A 13,400-nucleotide genomic window follows, 5' to 3' on the forward strand; every position below is an offset into this window, starting at 1 on the left:
TAGGGTGAAAGAGAAGAGAGTCCTCTTCACACAGGCTGGACACGAGGGTGTAGAGCTCTGGCCTCCCTAGAGCTCCCAGCGACACGAGAGGTGGTTTAATGCCCAGGGGACACGCTCTGCAGGCTCAATCACAGGAGCACAGTCCCAGGGGGACTGGAGAATTTGGTCCTGTGCTCAGGCTGAGCCACGTTGGGAATACCGAGCGGAAACTGCAGAATGGAAGGGCAAGCTCGGGCATCTCCATACGTTCTCCTCCTCCTTGCGTGAGACTGAACAATACATAGCACACATGTTAGAGCAGGAAACAAAGGAAACCAGGTGAAGGAATGCAGTGAGAGGGGAACAGCACTGTGGAAGGAGCCAGAAAAAAGGCTGTTTTTTATGCGGAACAGCTTGGGCTGTGTCAGGCCATATTAATCATGCAGGCAATTTTCGGAAGAAAATAAAGTTTTGTTACAATCTACATTTGTGTCTCCTGGAGGAGACTGTCCAGGGATCCATTGATCATGGAGCCTCATTTTTACCACGTCGCTGTAAATTCACTTCTGGGGGCTGCCAGGAAGATTAGAATGGTTATTGACGGGCTTCTGGGCAGTTGGCAGGAATCATCCCATTTGCTGCATGGTGATCTGAGGGAGGAGGGCACCCCAGAAGGTCCCTCCGAGCCCCCTCAACCGCCCCGAGCCTGGCAGGCCGGCAGCTGCTATGACTCACCAGCCCACCCACGTGAACCACACGCTGTACACACTCACCTATTGCGAGCACTCCTCCCTCGGGCTGGTGTCTTTGGCCCCTTGTTTTTAACACCTTCTGGCTTGGAATTAAGAAGCCAAAAGACCAGATTGCATCGTACCAGCACTGCCTTCACCCGCAGGCAATGGGGTCATGATGCAATCAGGACTCAGGTGTGAGTCAAGCGTCTCCACTGGAGCACGCAACTCCCCCCCACCACCCCCACCGTGAAATGGGAAACATGGGAGCCTCGAGGGAGGAAGGGGGGACCTCCTCCTGCCCCATTCAGTAAATCGTGAAGGAGGTTTCAAAAATGAGAATCACTCTGTCACGCACTGGACATGTCACCTGAGCACACTGTTCATATTTCTTCATCTCTAAAAGTGTCAAAATAATCCACACCACACCTAGCTGTGGGTGCCAGGCTAAGATCCCCACAAGGATCATTTCACAGCCCCGTAAAAATGCAACGTACCAACTCAAGGAAAGACCCAGTCGGCCTGCCTGCCCCACGCTCCCACTGTCCCCTTCCGGCTCCTCTGTTCCCTTCTGTGTACTCCCTATCACCATGAGCCAGGCTTCCAGAGCTTTCACTCAGCCCAGACCCTTCCTGCAGGACCCACCTGGGATTCTCCTCCCAGGCCTGGCCTATCCAGGCCTCTATCCTTGCCCAGCTTACAATTCATCTCTCCTGTGCCCGATGCCCTCAGGGTTTCACAGTGGGCAGACAAGATGAATGCAGTCATTATTGTGAAAATCAGCATTCTTTCTTTGGTCTTTAATGTCTAGGGAGGTGGACTCCGCCTCAAAAATAATAATAATAACCTTAGCTGGCTTATTGCCTGCTATGTAGAAAATGTGCAGAATATGCTGGAGAGATGGGCACTGCATGCAGTGTTGTGGGTTTTTTTTTTTTAAGATTTTATTTATTCATGAGAGACACAGAGAGAGGCAGAGACATAGGCAGAGGGAGAAGCAGGCTCCATGCGGGGTGCCTGATGCGGGACTTGATCCCAGGACCCCAGGATCATGCTCTGAGCTGAAGGCAGATGCCTAACCACTGAGCCACCCACTTGCCTCGGGCACTGCAGTTTTGAAGCAGTAGGGAGTAGGTGCTGACAGATCCACAATCAGACACCCAGTGCCCAATGGCAGAAGAGGAGTGCAGGAAGGAAGATTAAGTGTGGATGGTGCAGGCAAAGAGAGAGGCTCACAGGCCACAGAAATACAGAGAGAACTCCAGAGAAAGGGAACAGACATGGCTCCTACCCCCTAGCAGTTGATCCTGAATTCCTGCTGTGGCCTGATGCCCCTCAGAGAGGGTACCAAACCACACACACCCGGGTGTCCCACCTTGTACATAGGCTAACATGAAAGAAGCCCTCCCGGTCATTCCCAAGTCCCCACAGAACTGAGTGAGTGGAAGCCGCTCTGTGCCCAGTGCCCCAGTGATGTGCATGGTACTCTTGGGGTGGCCCAGTGATGGGGCCATATTTCTTGTCAGGCAGCTGGACAAATGGACTTGAGCATCAGCTCACAGCTTGGCTTCTGGACCCTTCTCTACATAATGGAACATATGAAATCAGACATGTTTCCTGCCCATCCCCCTCACCCGACCGCCTTCCGGGCCACAAAATCCAGGTAAGAGCAACCTGGAAGGCTGTGAGGATAAAGAAGAACTTCTGGATCTGCAGATACCTGTAAGGTACCCAAGAATGAGCAGAGGATGGCATGCCACAGAAACTGCAAAATACTGCAAAATCCATAGCTGGGTGTTGTGTGCTCCCTCTAGCAACACAGGCTTGGATCTGGGTCTGGGAAATCACACACTTCCTTTCAATCACAGGTCAGCGAGCAATGAACAATCTCTCATCTGAATGGAGATGGCTGGCAGGAAGGCTGTCGCAAAGTCTGGATAATTTTCAGTCCGTGTGTAAGGCCCAAGGGGCTACGGGGAACTTCGGGCCCAGCCCTGTCTGCAGAGGGCTGATGGGGAAGCAGTCTGAGAGAGAAAGCAGAGACAAGTAACCAACCAAGCGAGACCTCTCAGACACCTTACATCTGTCCTATGTCTGCCTGTCCATATATCCACAGGCCTGGGATACTTCTGTGAACTTGGTAGCTCCCCAAGGGTAATGACTGTCTCCCCCTCTCCCAGAGCCCTTGGCACTGACGTCACCTAACAAGAGTGTCAGCTACCTCCCTTCCTGGACGCTGAGTAAAGGGAGGAGATCTGGGGAGAACAGGCCACCTCAGAACCCACGAGAGAGGATCACAGTTGACACAACAGAAGGTCACAGGCTAGGCCTCCAGAGGAGAAGAAAACCAAGCCCAGAGAGCAGCTGGCCATGCCCTGTCACAGGCAGACCCCTGCCTGTGCACCCCTTTTAAAAAGGAGACGACTCACATGACCCCCGTGCAGTACAGATCAGAGGGACCAAGTCACACTGTGACCCAGTCTGTCAAGCTGGAAACAAAAAGATGATGCCCAAACATCCCCACTGTTGTAAAAGAACTTAGATGCAATGTGGTCCAGAAAGCCTCAGGGAACTTAGAGATGATGGAGATGATGATGATGATGATGATGTTGATGGTGATAACCAACATTTACATAGTGCAGGCTATGTGCCAGAAACTTCTGGAAGCTTCAGTAGACTTTTCTGTCTCATTGAATCTTCACAGCAACCTGCCTATGAAATAGGCAGTATTATCATCCCCACTTCACAGATGAGGAAACTGGAGGTGCACAGTCACTTGCTCTGTGTCACACAACGAGCCTGAAAGGCAGCAAGGGTGCCTGGAAGTGAACTTTATCATCTGATGTTAGACTCTCTCAGATGCCCCTGTCTGACCAAGGCAGGGTGTAGGAGCCCTGAGGTGAGGACTCCCCTTCCAGGGCCAACCCAAACTCTCCCAGTCACTCAGATCACCAGGACGGTCACCATGTGGCCAATCTGCAGGGCATTCCTGGCTGCTCACCATCAGCTCTGGCTCTGGGTGCAGTGATGCCCCTCAGTCTCTGCGCAGTGTCACCCCACCCTAGTGAGGGGACAGATTAGTAAGCACTGCCCAGGCTCTAATTCTGCTGCCGGTACCCAAGACTCCTGGGTTTTGCAGCTAAAACATATTCAACACTTAAAACAAGGCAGCTTGTAACACATTGCAGTAAATGTTAAGTGCCAAACGGCTGTCCCTACACCAGATGTGACTGATGGACTGAGCTGGATCAAGGGGACAGGGAAGAGAGCCATGAACTAGAAAGGTGGATCAATGGGTCAAACTTACATGGTCAAGAAGAGAGGGTAGGGTGGACAGTAAGAGCACTTCTGAGCACACAGGGGCACTAGGATCCCCTTCTTTTTCTCTTCCAGGGCCTTCCAGAAGCAATCTATCTAACCTTGTTTAGAGATGGAGCAGTAAAGAGTCAGGTCTTGGAATCAGAGACTCACATCAGGCTCTGCAAATTCCTACCAGGCTGATTCATTTTCATTTTCAAAGCACATCAAAAACATGCATAAGGTCACAAAGGTCAAATAATAAAGGTTCTTTGCAGCATGTGCCAGCAGCTGGAGTGAAACAAGAGGGAGGAAGAGTGGGGAGTCAAACAGAATAGGTGGTTTGAGTCAGAAAATACCACCATGACCCCAAGAGCAGCCATGCTCCAACAAGCAAACTCTTGAGGATGTGACAGGCTTAGGGCAGACACATCTTCACATCCACTCCTTCTGCTGCTGTGAGCCGATGTGAGAGGTGAGGACTCCTTCTATGACTGCCCGTCTACCACCATCACATCCACACGATATCAAATCTGCTTCCAAATGGAAGGTCCAGGCCCAGGAGTGTCTCCTTTTCAAATTCTGAATGTGTTTTGTGTTTGAGAGCAAATCTGGGATGCACCCCTGTGCCACCATCCCCTGCACTTTGAGAACTGGCACACCCGTTCCCCCGACCTGGATGGCCACATGTGTCCTTGGCTTGGCCACACCCTCATTGATCCAAAGCAGACACACTTCATGTATACCCGACCGTCGCAAACTGAGAGGCAAAATTCCCAAGAAAGCACTGGTGTGGCCCAGCCACTTAGCAATGGGATTCATTTTCCAAACAGTGGTGTCCAGTTGCCAGAGAGAGGTGATCAGGAAGGAAAGGCAAGTGCGTCAGCCCACCTCTCAGCCGCTGCCCAAATTCCCTGAGTCCACATGCATTAAGCAAATGTTTAACTGAAGATGTGGCTGGTGTGTGCCAACTCAAGCTCTACCAGGCCATGGGTTATGATCAACCAGGAACAGAAATGGGTCTCCTCCTAGGAAGCCCTACTGCAAAAATGCCTACATTCCTGAGCCCAGAGATGGCCATGAACATTGACACTACACATGCCAACTGGCACAAAACTTCAGAGTTCTCCACACACTTTCTATGGCACACCAGCAACAACTTCACTTATTCTCCAACAAGGAGACAAACTGCTCGCTCCCATCTCCCTCAGGCTCAATGTGGATGTGGGGCCAGATTATGAAGTGAGATCCCAAAAGCAAGTCTAACTGACAGTGATGCTTCATTTTGTGTCAACTTGTCTAGGCCTTGGTATTTTGGTCAAACAGTATTCTAGATGTTTCTGAAAGTACTTTTGTATTTTATTTTATTATTATTATTTTTTGCTTTCCCTAAGAAAGCAACTCTTTTTTTATTTAGAAAGGCTAATCTATCCATTTATTATTTTTTAAAGATTGATGTATTTGAGAGAGTGAGAGAGCATGAACAGGGGAAGGGGCAGAGGGAGAGAATATCCAAGTAGACTCCCACAGAGCACGGAACCTGAGGCAGGGCCCCATCTCGCAAGCCATGAGACCAGGACCTGAGCTGAAATCAAGAGTCGGATGCTTAACTGACTTAGCCACCCAGGTGCCCCCAAAGTACTTTTTTTTTAGATGAGGTTAATATTTAGATCAGAAGGTTTGGGTCAAAGCAGATTACCCTCCAAACTTTGGGTGAGCCTCATCCAATCAGTTGAATATTTTAAGAGAAAGAAGATCGAGGACCCCCCAAGGAAGAGAGAATTCCACCAGCAGACTATCTTTGGAATCTAGCTGCAACATCAGTTCCTCCCTGGGTCTCCAAGCTGCTGGCGAGCCCTGCAGATTTTGAATATGCCAGCCTCCACAATTACGTATGCAATTCTTTGAAATAAGTTCTCTTCAGCTCTCTCTCTCTCTCTCTCTCTCTCTCTCTATCTATTTACATCTATCTATAGACGTAATTATAGACGATAGAGATAAAGAGACAGAGAAAGTCTCACACTGCAACCGATGACAAGAAAAAGCCAAAGTTTCCACTATCCACGGATCCCTCTCAGAAGAGGGCCCCCCACCCCCACTCTCTGCTTTTACCACTCCCCGCTGGCCAATCTCCCTGTGACAGGGAAGGGTGCCTCCTACCCCACGGAAGAACTCAAGGCCACCAGCAGAGATTGCCAGAAATGGTCACCGGCCGATAGCATCAGCAGCAGCATCGTCCAGCAAACGTGCCGACTCTCGACCCAGAGGCCCTGTGAAGCTCCAGAGCGGGGCCTCTGCAGGTGGCCATGTGAGGTGCTTCCGAGTCCTGCCCTCCACCGCGAGCGTGCGCACGTCCAAACTGAGTGAGCAAGTCACACACTCCCGGCCTCTCCCATCTAAATGAACAAAAGCCCCCTCCAGAACAAAAGCCTCACTCCACTCTCACTCGGCTTCAAGTCACCCTATGCCACTACAGCTGCTCCCGGTGGCTTCCAATGACATCCACGTGGCCAGAAACCAGGGAAACTTCCCACTCTGGCCTCGGGTGAGCATTGTTTCTGCAGGATGTAGCACTGTTGCCTCTCTGCTTATATAAACACGATTCACTCTTGGACGCTGCACACTCCGGGTTCCCCTGAGCCCCGCCTCTGCTCTTTCTCCCATGCGACCTGCCCTGGCCGCCCGCTCTGTTTCTGGGTGGCCTCTCTGCTAGTCCTCCAAATCCCCAAACTCCTTAAGCTTCTTTCTCCACCCTCCAATGGTCTCACTTTACAGACTCTGACTGGGCTAGAGTCTCTACCCAAATCTGTGGCTCCAATCATCACACTGGCAACTTCCAAACCCGTGTGACTCACCTAGACCTTGGTTCAAGCATCAACTTCCCGTGGGACATCTGCACCTGGACATCTCGTAAGCCCCACAAATTCAGCATGCCTAAAATCGACACCTGCTCCATCTGAGCCTTCCTGTCTTCATTGCAGCGCACCCTACTCTCTCTTTTAGGGGTCAAGCTAGAATCATGACACATTCACCACGTCTAGTCGGTCATCAAATCTGGAAGACTCTGCCATCTTTAGGATCTCTTTATGACACTCATCCCTTCCCCCCGTCCCCCATTTGGACCCTAGCTCCACGTCTCATCATTTCCCTCCAGAATGACACCAAAAGTCACCTACTGGTGCCCTTTGTCCTGCCTGACCCTCTGCAACTCAACCTTGTTCTATCCATTGCACTGATGCCAGCATGACTTATTTCCTTCCTTCCTTCCTTCCTTCTCAATACTATATTTTTAAGTAATCTCAACACCCAACGTGGAACTCGAACTTACAACTCTGAGATCAAGAGTCACATGTTCCACCCACCAAGCCAGCCAGGCACCCCCAAGATGATCTTCCTAAAATGCAAATGGGGGGACACATGGGTGGCTTAGGGGATGAGCCTCAGGGTGTGATCCCGGAGTCCCTGGGATCAAGTCCCACATCGGGCTCCTGGCAGGGAGCCTGCTTCTCCCTCTGCCTGCATCTCTGCCTCTGTGTGTCTCATGAATAAATAAAATCTTTAAAAAAAAATGAAATAAAATGCAAATAGGATCCGGCACTCTTCTACTTCCTTGTCTCTCCACTGCTTTCAGAGTCAGATTCAAGCTCCTTGGCTTGGCACCCAATTCAGCCCCAGCTCATCCCTCTAACGTCATCTTGTCCCTTACTTCCTCCAACTACTGAAAACCATTTGTACTTCCCAGAACCAGGAATGCCCTCTCTCAATTCACACTCTTTCTTCTCTACCTAAAATGCCCTTCCTTCTGCCCCACACACCCATCCCCATCCAGCCCCCAACCCTCCAGCATGTCCCCCCACCATGATCCCCCAGCCGGATGCCAGGTCCCGTCCTCTGTTGTTTTCTCTTTCAGGATGCAAGCTGCCATCCTGAGACCTTTAACTCTCTTCTCTCCTATTTCAAGGCATCCATGACTGGGGGGGGTGGGGGGGTGAGCGGGTTCTTCATTTTGTTTCCTCAAAGCCCAGCACAGTCCTTGGCAGATAAATGGTTACCGTACGAACAAATGAAAACCCTCCTACCTTGCCTATTTCTTCTCTCTGCTCTTTTTATGATCAAAGGCCTCCCTTATCTCCTCCCAAATTATAACATGGCACCTCCACACTTAAAAAAGATCCCATCCTGAACTCAACTGCCTGCTGTCTACTTTGATTTACTAATCAGAACTCAAATTCCAAAAACCTAAGCCATTAACCAGGCCTATATTCTTTTTTTTTTTTTTTTTCTGCTTGCCTCATCAAGCCTCTCCTGTAATCCAAGGAAAGAGCGGTATCATTTTTAGCAACAGCAGACCTTGCAAAACAAGATGTGCGGCTGAGCCACTCAGATGTACGAGGCCCCTGTGCCGGACCTCTCATTAAAAGGGAGAATGCACACTTTGCTGAGTGGTTTAATTTCCTGAAGTTGAGCTCTGCACTTCATCCAGGAAGGAGCATCACACCTCATTAGCTCAGTTCCTGCACAGAGCAGCCTGTGGGACAATCTGCCTACTTCAGCACCTGAGCTCCGTGTGGCCTGCCCATCAGCCTTACTGGGGCAACTTGCACCCATCAGGAGGCCGCTGGCTCCATGCCTGGCACAGGTTCCTATCTTGGGGTCCAGAGGGCCCTCAGGAAAAGCCCCCCAAACTGAATGCAAGATGTTGGGGTGTAGGAGGATTTGTTTCTTCTGGGGTGAGAATTCATGCCTCCCGTGGGCTTCCCACAGAAGCCTGGCAGGAGGGGGCCAGAGGGCATCTGCAGCCCGTCTGCAGCCCCCCCGTCCTGGGCACGGACCTGCGCCAGGCCCGCGCCCTGTTCTCAAACACCGCCCCATCAACAGAGCTCAAGTCCTCCCCTGCCAGCCTACTTCCTACAAACATTTATTTTGGAATATTCCCCAAGTCATTTTTGAGTTTTGAGCTGATTATGTCCTGGCTCCATGGCAAAGGTGCATTCTCCTTCCGTGGCTTCCTGGGAAGTCTTTCGGAGTCACAAAGAGCTGCTTTTGCAAAGACAAGGTCATTGTCTTTAGCTAGAAAATCCATGAGACTCAGCTATCCTTGGCTAGGTGGCAGCGATGCCAGGTTCAAGGTGTAGTGAGAGGTCAAGACACAGGCAAGCCCCTACCTGTGTGTCTCTCTCTGTCTTCAGAAGGGCTTTGTTGTTTGTTTGTTTGTTTTTAAGATTTTATTTATTTATTCAGGAGAGACACAGGGAGAGGCAGAGACACAGGCAGAGGGAGAAGCAGGCTCCCTGAGGGGAGCCCAATGTGGAACTTGATCCCAGGACCCCAGGATCACAACCTGAGCCAACGACAGATGCTCAACCAGTGAGCCGCCCAGTGCCTGGTTTGGTTTTTTCTTTTTTTCTTTTTAATGAAAAGGGTTGATTCCTCTTCTTTAACCCTCAACCCTGACCACAGTCCCCTGCTTTGTGCAGCATGGTTTTTCTAGAAGGGAAGGAAGGAACCATACACAAGAGGCCGGAGGCAGGGGGAGCCAGGGAGGGGCCTCCTTCGGATTCTCAGCTGCAGATGGATCTATCTGGCTATGAGGAAGCTTATCCTGTTACAGTCAATGGACAAGAACAGAAAAAGAAAAGAAAAACCCTAGAGTTTCATTAAGCAATGGCTCAGGAACAGAATCTCTAAAAGCAATTAGGGGTAAATGAATGCAGACAGTTTCAGGCCAGAGCTAAGAAAACCTCGGTGCACTGAAGACCCAGCAGACGCGGAGTTCTTCACACATGGGATCCAACCCGTAACCTTCCAGAGGGGAGCCCCGCGAAGGGGGACGCCTGATTGCTGCTGGAGGGCCCAGATACACCAGGGAATGATGCAAAGTGGAAATGATAAATAGCCAGGTTCCGAGGCCCCACAGATCCAAACTGCAGGCAATCGGATTCCTCAGAGAAACAGAAGGACCTGAAACACTCTGCTCTCAGCCAGAGCGTCACCCCTCCACCCGCAGCCCCTCACAGAGCTCCAACCTGGAGCCGCAGGTCATCTTCTAGAACGTCAGCATGGCACTGAGAAACATCTTACTAAGCTGGCTACTTTTCCTTTCGATGCTCTGGCCAAGCTGGCCCGTCCGGCCCAGGACGCTGACCCTGAAAACACTTCTGTTGATTCCCACATCTGGCCACCCCTGTCCCTGGTACTCTTGTCCTCCACCCAAAAAGTCTTCCCTGGGGGCAGGCCCCCCCCGGTCAAAGTCACATCACATGCCAGCCGCCGCCCCCCCGGCCCCGCCGAGTGCCAACCTGACCCTGCCATCTCAGTCTGAAAACGCCTTCTCCCTCCCTGGCGGGCCGGAGCAATTGGGCAGATTTTGTCAATCCTGGTGGCAAAATGCATTCATTCCTCCTCACCCCACAGTGTATGCAGGCCCTCAGCCACGTGACTTCGAGGTTCTTCTCACCAAGGTGGCAAAGTCGATGTTCCTATACATGGAATGTGGGCGCAGCCACATGATTTGCTTTGACTATCAGGACCAGGTGAAGGGCTCACACATGAACCTTGAGGTGTTCTCCTGCCCTTGGCCATCACCTGAGAAGCCGAGAGCTAGCCCTCTGGCCCCGGGGGGGGGGGGGGGGGGAGGGGGCTGGAAGATTAGTAGTAAAAAGGTGACCCCCACCCCCTGCAGAACACACAGGCCTGTGCGAGTCCATCCTTTGGGGCCACATGCTGTGCTAAGAACCTTACAGTGTCTGCATTATCTCATCACTTGTCACAGTGAGCCAGGGGTGTACCCACTGCACTGATGAGAAACCTGAGGCTCAGAGTCACCAGCCCAAAGACAAGCGAGTGTACACAGAGCCAGACTGGAAACCCAAAGCTACCTGACTCCAAAGCCCCACACTGTAGCCTCAGAATAGATGGCTGAATTAAACCAGGTCTCCAAACTGGGGCTTCATATCCAAACTGGGGCTTCATATCCAACCTCACTGCAGCTTCCGCCTCCCCCAGGAATGTTGTTTTGACTTGTCAGTCAGGAATTTTCTGGTTGGCATTGATGAGGTCATTGTCACAGGAACCCTCCTCCATCACCCAAAGTAAAATGGGTAAATCACCTAGTAAGACCCCAGCCCTTCCCCTTCAGGGAAGGTCACCCTACCTGAAACAATCCTTTCTTTTGCTAATAACTTCTCACTCCACCCTCCTTCCTATAAAAACCTACTGGGACACCTGGGGTGCTCAGCGGTAGAGCATCTGCCTTTGGCTCTGGGCATGATCCTGGGATCTTGGGATGGAGTCCCCCATTCAGCATTCTGCAAGGAGTCTGCTCCTCCTTCTGCCTGTGTCTCCGCCTCTCTGTCTCTCGTGAATAAATAAATAAAATCTTTTTTAAAAATCAAAAAATTAAAAACATACTTTGCACAACTCCCCGGAGAACCCCGCTATTTGCTAGATGAGATGCTGCCTAATTCATGAATTGCCTAATAAAGTCAATTAGATCTTCCAGTTTATTTGGTAGAATTCTCTTTTTAACATGCTCATTCTTTATATTTAACTGTAGTCCCAGTGCAAGCTATCAAACATGTATTACTTTCGTAAGTTGAATATACTAAAATGTTACTTTTTAAAAGATTTATTTACTCTCTATGTCTATAATAAATAAATAAATAAATAAATAAATAAATAAATCTTAAAAAAAAAAAGGGATCCTTGAGTGGCTCAGCAGTTTAGCACCCGCCTTTGGCCCAGGGCACAATCCTGGAGTTCCGGGATCGAGTCCTATGTCGGGCTCCCGGCATGGAGCCTGCTTCTCCCTCCTCCTGTGTCTCTGCCTCTCTCTCTCTTTCTGTCTATCAAATAAATAAATAAATAAATAAACAAATCTTAAAAAAGATTTATTTAGGAATGATTTTAGCACTTGCCAAATAATCCCAACGTTGACCAGAAAGTATAAACAGGGAAGAGTAAATAACAAACTGTAGAGGGGGAAAGGGTATTAAGGAAACCTGGAGACATACATGATGCTCAATCCAACATAAAGTGACTATCTAATCAAGAAGGAGATGCCAGACACGTGAAACAAAGATTCTAGAAACAGATCTGATCTTGCATAATTTATGCCAAGGTGGTTCCACAAACCAATAAGGCAAGATTCTCACAATAAATGGTGTTAGGACCACTTTATTGGGTGAGACACTCAGAGTCTCTCCTACAAACACACTGAAAGTAAATTTTATCTGTTTTTTTAAGTTTATTTACTTAAGTAAACTCTACATCCAACATGGGGCTCCAACTCACAACCCCAAAATCAATAGCTTCATGTTACTCTAAGCCAGCCAGGTGCCCTTAAAAGTAAATTTTAGATAGACAAAATGGTTGAATGTAGAACTCAAAATATAAGGAAAGCAACATAAATATGTATGGGAATGGATATTGAAGAATCTTCAATAGTTTGGTAATATTTGTAAACCCCTGATTACAAAAACAGTAAAATTAAAACCGCAAACTGCACACACACACACACAAAAACAAAAACAAAAACAAAAAAACAAAAAAACCCACCAAAAACCTTAGAGTAATTACAAGGGGGAAAGATAATAAGAACCCAAAGAACACAGATAAATAAGCAAAAACCATGAACACACAATTCAGAGAACAAAAGAAATAAATAACAAACATGAAAAGAGGTGGACCGTCACTAGTAATAAAAAGGATTCAAACAATAATGAGATGCCATTTCGCCTCTATGTGGTGGAAGTATAAATAACTTTCCTTTGCTTCTTTGTGCATTTTTTGTTATGTTTTATAGTGAGCAAATATAACGCAGAAAAACACATCAGTTTTGATTAATACATGAATGACAGACTCATATTACAAAATGAAAAGGAACCTTGATGCCTGACTACAAGCTCTCAGAGTTTCATACAGGCCTGACATCAGCTGGCACGAATAAGAATCACCCCATGTCATCCTCACAACATGCCTTCTGACACCCAATCAGAGAGAATTCTGAGTCAAGACCAAAATCACAACTATTTTACCTTTTCAAATGCAGTCAGGGAAGAAGAATGACTGGCCTGATCTCAACGGTTATCCATTCCAGAGAGCAAGCATACCTACCACTGCAGTAGACCTCCACTTCTTTTCTCTACCTAGGAGCCATTCCAAGATGGCCTTCTATAATAAAGGGTTTCTATTCTAAAGGTATAATAAACATAAAACCAATCACTGCAATTGTAGACCTTCTTCTGTTAGTCAACATGTAGCTTTGAAAGGGCACAAGAAACTTAAATATAAAATAACTGTAATTTTGTTTAAATTATGGAGTTAGTTCCAACTCTATACCAATTTCTTAAGGTTATGGGAACTGCCCATTTACAATGATAATAAATGCTGCAC

At 48.7% G+C, this 13,400-nt stretch overlaps 1 protein-coding gene across 1 annotated transcript in view; it reads right to left on the minus strand.

The window, feature by feature from the left end:
• The window catches only part of GALNT17 (polypeptide N-acetylgalactosaminyltransferase 17), a 431,130-nt gene that overhangs the window by 237,767 nt on the left and 179,963 nt on the right, over positions 1 to 13,400 (minus strand). The window lies entirely within an intron of this gene.

The sequence above is a fragment of the Vulpes vulpes genome, chromosome 3, assembly GCF_048418805.1.
Source record: "Vulpes vulpes isolate BD-2025 chromosome 3, VulVul3, whole genome shotgun sequence".
Classification (NCBI taxonomy): Eukaryota; Metazoa; Chordata; class Mammalia; order Carnivora; family Canidae; genus Vulpes; species Vulpes vulpes.